This window comes from Megalopta genalis, unplaced genomic scaffold, assembly GCF_051020955.1.
Source record: "Megalopta genalis isolate 19385.01 unplaced genomic scaffold, iyMegGena1_principal scaffold0052, whole genome shotgun sequence".
NCBI classification, from domain to species: domain Eukaryota; kingdom Metazoa; phylum Arthropoda; class Insecta; order Hymenoptera; family Halictidae; genus Megalopta; species Megalopta genalis.
Window position 1 is genome coordinate 737,578 of NW_027476121.1, and position 9,923 is coordinate 747,500.

Consider the following 9,923-nt stretch of genomic DNA (forward strand, 5'->3'; position numbering starts at 1 on the left):
ATGATGCAACAGACGAGCGATTGGAACGCCCGAATATTTTCAAAGTCCCAACGTACCGATCAAGAGTAAAGTACCATTTTCCTACATTAGATTTCGTTCTAAATGCTTAATCCCTATGTAAAAACGTTAGTTAAGCAAGAATATCGTATTTATAAAAAAATCTAATGATAGGATTTTCCAGAAAATTGAAAAAACCGTAAAATGTCAAGAGTAAAGTGCCCTTACTTTAAACAATGTATCGTTCTAAATGCTTAATCCCTATGTAAAAAAGTTATTTAAGCAGGAATATGTTATTGAAAAAAATTAGAAAAATTTATTTTATCCGTAAATCGAAAATAATGGATCGAGCGAATCGGTCGATTGCGCCGAGACGCGCTATGATGCAACAGACGAGCGATTGGAACGCCCGAATATTTTCAAAGTCCCAACGTACCGATCAAGAGTAAAGTACCATTTTCCTACATTAGATTTCGTTCTAAATGCTTAATCCCTATGTAAAAACGTTAGTTAAGCAAGAATATCGTATTTTTAAAAAAATCTAATGATAGGATTTCCCAGAAAATTGAAAAAACCGAAAAATGTCAAGAGTAAAGTGCCATTTTCTGACATTAGATTTCGTTCTAAATGCTTAATCCCTATGTAGAAACGTTAGTTAAGCAAGAATATCGTATTTTTAAAAAAATCTAATGATAGGATTTTTCAGAAAATTGAAAAAACCGTAAAATGTCAAGAGTAAAGTGCCATTTTCTGACATTAGATTTCGTTCTAAATGCTTAATCCCTATGTAGAAACGTTAGCTAAGCAAGAATATCGTATTTTTAAAAAAATCTAATGATAGGATTTTTCATAAAATTGAAAAAACCGTAAAATGTCAAGAGTAAAGTGCCCTTACTTTAAACAATGTATCGTTCTAAATGCTTAATCCCTATGTAAAAAAGTTATTTAAGCAGGAATATGTTATTGAAAAAAATTAGAAAAATTTATTTTAGCCGTAAATCGAAAATAATGGGGACACCGGAGCTGTTCGAAGCGCCGAGCGCGCCGCGTACGCCCGAATATTTTCAAAGTCCCAACGTACCGATCAAGAGTAAAGTACCATTTTCCTACATTAGATTTCGTTCTAAATGCTTAATCCCTATGTAAAAACGTTAGTTAAGCAAGAATATCGTATTTTTAAAAAAATCTAATGATAGGATTTTCCAGAAAATTGAAAAAACCGAAAAATGTCAAGAGTAAAGTGCCATTTTCTGACATTAGATTTCGTTCTAAATGCTTAATCCCTATGTAGAAACGTTAGTTAAGCAAGAATATCGTATTTTTAAAAAAATCTAATGATAGGATTTTTCAGAAAATTGAAAAAACCGTAAAATGTCAAGAGTAAAGTGCCCTTACTTTAAACAATGTATCGTTCTAAATGCTTAATCCCTATGTAAAAAAGTTATTTAAGCAGGAATATGTTATTGAAAAAAATTAGAAAAATTTATTTTAGCCGTAAATCGAAAATAATGGGGACACCGGAGCTGTTCGAAGCGCCGAGCGCGCCGCGTACGCCCGAATATTTTCAAAGTCCCAACGTACCGATCAAGAGTAAAGTACCATTTTCCTACATTAGATTTCGTTCTAAATGCTTAATCCCTATGTAAAAACGTTAGTTAAGCAAGAATATCGTATTTTTAAAAAAATCTAATGATAGGATTTTCCAGAAAATTGAAAAAACCGAAAAATGTCAAGAGTAAAGTGCCATTTTCTGACATTAGATTTCGTTCTAAATGCTTAATCCCTATGTAGAAACGTTAGTTAAGCAAGAATATCGTATTTTTAAAAAAATCTAATGATAGGATTTTTCAGAAAATTGAAAAAACCGTAAAATGTCAAGAGTAAAGTGCCCTTACTTTAAACAATGTATCGTTCTAAATGCTTAATCCCTATGTAAAAAAGTTATTTAAGCAGGAATATGTTATTGAAAAAAATTAGAAAAATTTATTTTAGCCGTAAATCGAAAATAATGGATCGAGCGAATCGGTCGATTGCGCCGAGACGCGCTATGATGCAACAGACGAGCGATTGGAACGCCCGAATATTTTCAAAGTCCCAACGTACCGATCAAGAGTAAAGTACCATTTTCCTACATTAGATTTCGTTCTAAATGCTTAATCCCTATGTAAAAACGTTAGTTAAGCAAGAATATCGTATTTTTAAAAAAATCTAATGATAGGATTTTCCAGAAAATTGAAAAAACCGAAAAATGTCAAGAGTAAAGTGCCATTTTCTGACATTAGATTTCGTTCTAAATGCTTAATCCCTATGTAGAAACGTTAGTTAAGCAAGAATATCGTATTTTTAAAAAAATCTAATGATAGGATTTTTCAGAAAATTGAAAAAACCGTAAAATGTCAAGAGTAAAGTGCCCTTACTTTAAACAATGTATCGTTCTAAATGCTTAATCCCTATGTAAAAAAGTTATTTAAGCAGGAATATGTTATTGAAAAAAATTAGAAAAATTTATTTTAGCCGTAAATCGAAAATAATGGATCGAGCGAATCGGTCGATTGCGCCGAGACGCGCTATGATGCAACAGACGAGCGATTGGAACGCCCGAATATTTTCAAAGTCCCAACGTACCGATCAAGAGTAAAGTACCATTTTCCTACATTAGATTTCGTTCTAAATGCTTAATCCCTATGTAAAAACGTTAGTTAAGCAAGAATATCGTATTTTTAAAAAAATCTAATGATAGGATTTCCCAGAAAATTGAAAAAACCGAAAAATGTCAAGAGTAAAGTGCCATTTTCTGACATTAGATTTCGTTCTAAATGCTTAATCCCTATGTAAAAACGTTAGTTAAGCAAGAATATCGTATTTTTAAAAAAATCTAATGATAGGATTTTCCAGAAAATTGAAAAAACCGTAAAATGTCAAGAGTAAAGTGCCCTTACTTTAAACAATGTATCGTTCTAAATGCTTAATCCCTATGTAAAAAAGTTATTTAAGCAGGAATATGTTATTGAAAAAAATTAGAAAAATTTATTTTAGCCGTAAATCGAAAATAATGGATCGAGCGAATCGGTCGATTGCGCCGAGACGCGCTATGATGCAACAGACGAGCGATTGGAACGCCCGAATATTTTCAAAGTCCCAACGTACCGATCAAGAGTAAAGTACCATTTTCTGACATTAGATTTCGTTCTAAATGCTTAATCCCTATGTAGAAACGTTAGTTAAGCAAGAATATCGTATTTTTAAAAAAATCTAATGATAGGATTTTCCAGAAAATTGAAAAAACCGAAAAATGTCAAGAGTAAAGTGCCATTTTCTGACATTAGATTTCGTTCTAAATGCTTAATCCCTATGTAGAAACGTTAGTTAAGCAAGAATATCGTATTTTTAAAAAAATCTAATGATAGGATTTTTCAGAAAATTGAAAAAACCGTAAAATGTCAAGAGTAAAGTGCCCTTATTTTAAACAATGTATCGTTCTAAATGCTTAATCCCTATGTAAAAAAGTTATTTTAGCAGGAATATGTTATTGAAAAAAATTAGAAAAATTTATTTTAGCCGTAAATCGAAAATAATGGGGACACCGGAACTGTTCGAAGCGCCGAGCGCGCCGCGTACGCCCGAATATTTTCAAAGTCCCAACGTACCGATCAAGAGTAAAGTACCATTTTCCTACATTAGATTTCGTTCTAAATGCTTAATCCCTATGTAAAAACGTTAGTTAAGCAAGAATATCGTATTTTTAAAAAAATCTAATGATAGGATTTTCCAGAAAATTGAAAAAACCGAAAAATGTCAAGAGTAAAGTGCCATTTTCTGACATTAGATTTCGTTCTAAATGCTTAATCCCTATGTAGAAACGTTAGTTAAGCAAGAATATCGTATTTTTAAAAAAATCTAATGATAGGATTTTTCAGAAAATTGAAAAAACCGTAAAATGTCAAGAGTAAAGTGCCCTTACTTTAAACAATGTATCGTTCTAAATGCTTAATCCCTATGTAAAAAAGTTATTTAAGCAGGAATATGTTATTGAAAAAAATTAGAAAAATTTATTTTAGCCGTAAATCGAAAATAATGGATCGAGCGAATCGGTCGATTGCGCCGAGACGCGCTATGATGCAACAGACGAGCGATTGGAACGCCCGAATATTTTCAAAGTCCCAACGTACCGATCAAGAGTAAAGTACCATTTTCTGACATTAGATTTCGTTCTAAATGCTTAATCCCTATGTAGAAACGTTAGTTAAGCAAGAATATCGTATTTTTAAAAAAATCTAATGATAGGATTTTCCAGAAAATTGAAAAAACCGAAAAATGTCAAGAGTAAAGTGCCATTTTCTGACATTAGATTTCGTTCTAAATGCTTAATCCCTATGTAGAAACGTTAGCTAAGCAAGAATATCGTATTTTTAAAAAAATCTAATGATAGGATTTTTCATAAAATTGAAAAAACCGTAAAATGTCAAGAGTAAAGTGCCCTTACTTTAAACAATGTATCGTTCTAAATGCTTAATCCCTATGTAAAAAAGTTATTTAAGCAGGAATATGTTATTGAAAAAAATTAGAAAAATTTATTTTAGCCGTAAATCGAAAATAATGGATCGAGCGAATCGGTCGATTGCGCCGAGACGCGCTATGATGCAACAGACGAGCGATTGGAACGCCCGAATATTTTCAAAGTCCCAACGTACCGATCAAGAGTAAAGTACCATTTTCCTACATTAGATTTCGTTCTAAATGCTTAATCCCTATGTAAAAACGTTAGTTAAGCAAGAATATCGTATTTTTAAAAAAATCTAATGATAGGATTTCCCAGAAAATTGAAAAAACCGAAAAATGTCAAGAGTAAAGTGCCATTTTCTGACATTAGATTTCGTTCTAAATGCTTAATCCCTATGTAGAAACGTTAGCTAAGCAAGAATATCGTATTTTTAAAAAAATCTAATGATAGGATTTTTCATAAAATTGAAAAAACCGTAAAATGTCAAGAGTAAAGTGCCCTTACTTTAAACAATGTATCGTTCTAAATGCTTAATCCCTATGTAAAAAAGTTATTTAAGCAGGAATATGTTATTGAAAAAAATTAGAAAAATTTATTTTAGCCGTAAATCGAAAATAATGGGGACACCGGAGCTGTTCGAAGCGCCGAGCGCGCCGCGTACGCCCGAATATTTTCAAAGTCCCAACGTACCGATCAAGAGTAAAGTACCATTTTCCTACATTAGATTTCGTTCTAAATGCTTAATCCCTATGTAAAAACGTTAGTTAAGCAAGAATATCGTATTTTTAAAAAAATCTAATGATAGGATTTTCCAGAAAATTGAAAAAACCGAAAAATGTCAAGAGTAAAGTGCCATTTTCTGACATTAGATTTCGTTCTAAATGCTTAATCCCTATGTAGAAACGTTAGTTAAGCAAGAATATCGTATTTTTAAAAAAATCTAATGATAGGATTTTTCAGAAAATTGAAAAAACCGTAAAATGTCAAGAGTAAAGTGCCCTTACTTTAAACAATGTATCGTTCTAAATGCTTAATCCCTATGTAAAAAAGTTATTTAAGCAGGAATATGTTATTGAAAAAAATTAGAAAAATTTATTTTAGCCGTAAATCGAAAATAATGGATCGAGCGAATCGGTCGATTGCGCCGAGACGCGCTATGATGCAACAGACGAGCGATTGGAACGCCCGAATATTTTCAAAGTCCCAACGTACCGATCAAGAGTAAAGTACCATTTTCCTACATTAGATTTCGTTCTAAATGCTTAATCCCTATGTAAAAACGTTAGTTAAGCAAGAATATCGTATTTTTAAAAAAATCTAATGATAGGATTTCCCAGAAAATTGAAAAAACCGAAAAATGTCAAGAGTAAAGTGCCATTTTCTGACATTAGATTTCGTTCTAAATGCTTAATCCCTATGTAGAAACGTTAGTTAAGCAAGAATATCGTATTTTTAAAAAAATCTAATGATAGGATTTTCCAGAAAATTGAAAAAACCGAAAAATGTCAAGGATAAAGTGCCATTTTCTGACATTAGATTTCGTTCTAAATGCTTAATCCCTATGTAGAAACGTTAGTTAAGCAAGAATATCGTATTTTTAAAAAAATCTAATGATAGGATTTTTCAGAAAATTGAAAAAACCGTAAAATGTCAAGAGTAAAGTGCCCTTACTTTAAACAATGTATCGTTCTAAATGCTTAATCCCTATGTAAAAAAGTTATTTAAGCAGGAATATGTTATTGAAAAAAATTAGAAAAATTTATTTTAGCCGTAAATCGAAAATAATGGATCGAGCGAATCGGTCGATTGCGCCGAGACGCGCTATGATGCAACAGACGAGCGATTGGAACGCCCGAATATTTTCAAAGTCCCAACGTACCGATCAAGAGTAAAGTACCATTTTCTGACATTAGATTTCGTTCTAAATGCTTAATCCCTATGTAGAAACGTTAGTTAAGCAAGAATATCGTATTTTTAAAAAAATCTAATGATAGGATTTTCCAGAAAATTGAAAAAACCGAAAAATGTCAAGAGTAAAGTGCCATTTTCTGACATTAGATTTCGTTCTAAATGCTTAATCCCTATGTAGAAACGTTAGTTAAGCAAGAATATCGTATTTTTAAAAAAATCTAATGATAGGATTTTTCAGAAAATTGAAAAAACCGTAAAATGTCAAGAGTAAAGTGCCCTTATTTTAAACAATGTATCGTTCTAAATGCTTAATCCCTATGTAAAAAAGTTATTTTAGCAGGAATATGTTATTGAAAAAAATTAGAAAAATTTATTTTAGCCGTAAATCGAAAATAATGGGGACACCGGAGCTGTTCGAAGCGCCGAGCGCGCCGCGTACGCCCGAATATTTTCAAAGTCCCAACGTACCGATCAAGAGTAAAGTACCATTTTCCTACATTAGATTTCGTTCTAAATGCTTAATCCCTATGTAAAAACGTTAGTTAAGCAAGAATATCGTATTTTTAAAAAAATCTAATGATAGGATTTTCCAGAAAATTGAAAAAACCGAAAAATGTCAAGAGTAAAGTGCCATTTTCTGTCATTAGATTTCGTTCTAAATGCTTAATCCCTATGTAGAAACGTTAGTTAAGCAAGAATATCGTATTTTTAAAAAAATCTAATGATAGGATTTTTCAGAAAATTGAAAAAACCGTAAAATGTCAAGAGTAAAGTGCCCTTACTTTAAACAATGTATCGTTCTAAATGCTTAATCCCTATGTAAAAAAGTTATTTAAGCAGGAATATGTTATTGAAAAAAATTAGAAAAATTTATTTTAGCCGTAAATCGAAAATAATGGATCGAGCGAATCGGTCGATTGCGCCGAGACGCGCTATGATGCAACAGACGAGCGATTGGAACGCCCGAATATTTTCAAAGTCCCAACGTACCGATCAAGAGTAAAGTACCATTTTCTGACATTAGATTTCGTTCTAAATGCTTAATCCCTATGTAGAAACGTTAGTTAAGCAAGAATATCGTATTTTTAAAAAAATCTAATGATAGGATTTTCCAGAAAATTGAAAAAACCGAAAAATGTCAAGAGTAAAGTGCCATTTTCTGACATTAGATTTCGTTCTAAATGCTTAATCCCTATGTAGAAACGTTAGTTAAGCAAGAATATCGTATTTTTAAAAAAATCTAATGATAGGATTTTTCAGAAAATTGAAAAAACCGTAAAATGTCAAGAGTAAAGTGCCCTTATTTTAAACAATGTATCGTTCTAAATGCTTAATCCCTATGTAAAAAAGTTATTTTAGCAGGAATATGTTATTGAAAAAAATTAGAAAAATTTATTTTAGCCGTAAATCGAAAATAATGGGGACACCGGAGCTGTTCGAAGCGCCGAGCGCGCCGCGTACGCCCGAATATTTTCAAAGTCCCAACGTACCGATCAAGAGTAAAGTACCATTTTCCTACATTAGATTTCGTTCTAAATGCTTAATCCCTATGTAAAAACGTTAGTTAAGCAAGAATATCGTATTTTTAAAAAAATCTAATGATAGGATTTTCCAGAAAATTGAAAAAACCGAAAAATGTCAAGAGTAAAGTGCCATTTTCTGACATTAGATTTCGTTCTAAATGCTTAATCCCTATGTAGAAACGTTAGTTAAGCAAGAATATCGTATTTTTAAAAAAATCTAATGATAGGATTTTTCAGAAAATTGAAAAAACCGTAAAATGTCAAGAGTAAAGTGCCCTTATTTTAAACAATGTATCGTTCTAAATGCTTAATCCCTATGTAAAAAAGTTATTTTAGCAGGAATATGTTATTGAAAAAAATTAGAAAAATTTATTTTAGCCGTAAATCGAAAAAAAAGACTGTTCGTTTCTTTGTCTCTCTCGCGCGATCGAACTATCGATGTTTCCCGTCAAACTATTGGGAGGTTAATTAAACTTTATACATGAAATTACTCGATCCGATCCCTGCTACACAGCCGTATACTTTTTATAATTTTGTGGAATCGGGAACCTCGAAATATTTAACATAACGCGGATCGACTGTCTCTGTCTCTTTCTAGATCGGAAGAATCGATGTTTCCCGGCAAACTAATGGGATATTAATTAAACTTTATACATGAAATTACTCGTTTTGATCCCCGCTACACAGCCGTATACTTTTTATAATTTTGTGGAATCGGGAACCTTGAAATATTTAACATAACGCGGATCGTCTATCTCTGTCTCTTTCTAGATCGGAAAAATCGATGTTTCCCGGCAAGCTATTGGGAGTTTAATCAAACTTTATACATGAAATTACTCGTTTTGATCCCTGCTACACAGCCGTATACTTTTTATAATTTTATGGAATCGGGAACCTTGAAATATTTAACATAACGCGGATCGTCTATCTCTGTCTCTTTCTAGATCGGAAAAATCGATGTTTCCCGGCAAAGTAATGGGATATTAATTAAACTTTATACACGAAATTACTCGTTTTGATCCCCGCTACACAGCCGTATACTTTTTATAATTTTGTGGAATCGGGAACCTTGAAATATTTAACATAACGCGGATCGTCTATCTCTGTCTCTTTCTAGATCGGAAAAATCGATGTTTCCCGGCAAAGTAATGGGATATTAATTAAACTTTATACACGAAATTACTCGTTTTGATCCCCGCTACACAGCCGTATACTTTTTATAATTTTGTGGAATCGGGAACCTTGAAATATTTAACATAACGCGGATCGTCTATCTCTGTCTCTTTCTAGATCGGAAGAATCGATGTTTCCCGGCAAACTAATGGGAGTTTAATTAAACTTTATGCATCAAATCATTCAGTTTGACTCCTGCAACACAACCAAACACTCTCTGTAATTTTCTGAACTGAAAAACCACTGAAATTGCGCTCGAAATGCGGAGCGACGGGTCGACGCGTCTGCACTGTGCGACAGCTAGTCAAAACGTCCGAACAGCGTATTGTTTTCGATCTCTTGGTATAATATTCGTATTCCTTGCTGTGTATAGCTTCCGATCGATTATTGCAATGGTCAGAGTTCCAGCGGCGTAATGCTTTCCATAAGATTACATTAATATAACCAGCGGCATATTGCTTTCTATCTTGTAATGAAAATTTTATAACCAAGTACCAACGGCGTATTGCTTTCGTTCGGATAATGGAGATTTTACAACCAAGTATCAGCGGTTTCTGTCTTATAATTAAATTATTATAATAAAATAAAGTACCAGCGGCGTGTTACTTTCGTTCGGATAATGGAGATTTTACAACCAAGTACCAGCGGTTTCTGTCTTATAATTAAATTATTATAATAAAATAAAGTACCAGCGGCGTGTTACTTTCGTTCGGATAATGGAGATTTTACAACCAAGTACCAGCGGTTTCTGTCTTATAATTAAATTATTATAATAAAATAAAGTACCAGCGGCGTGTTACTTTCGTTCGGATAATGGA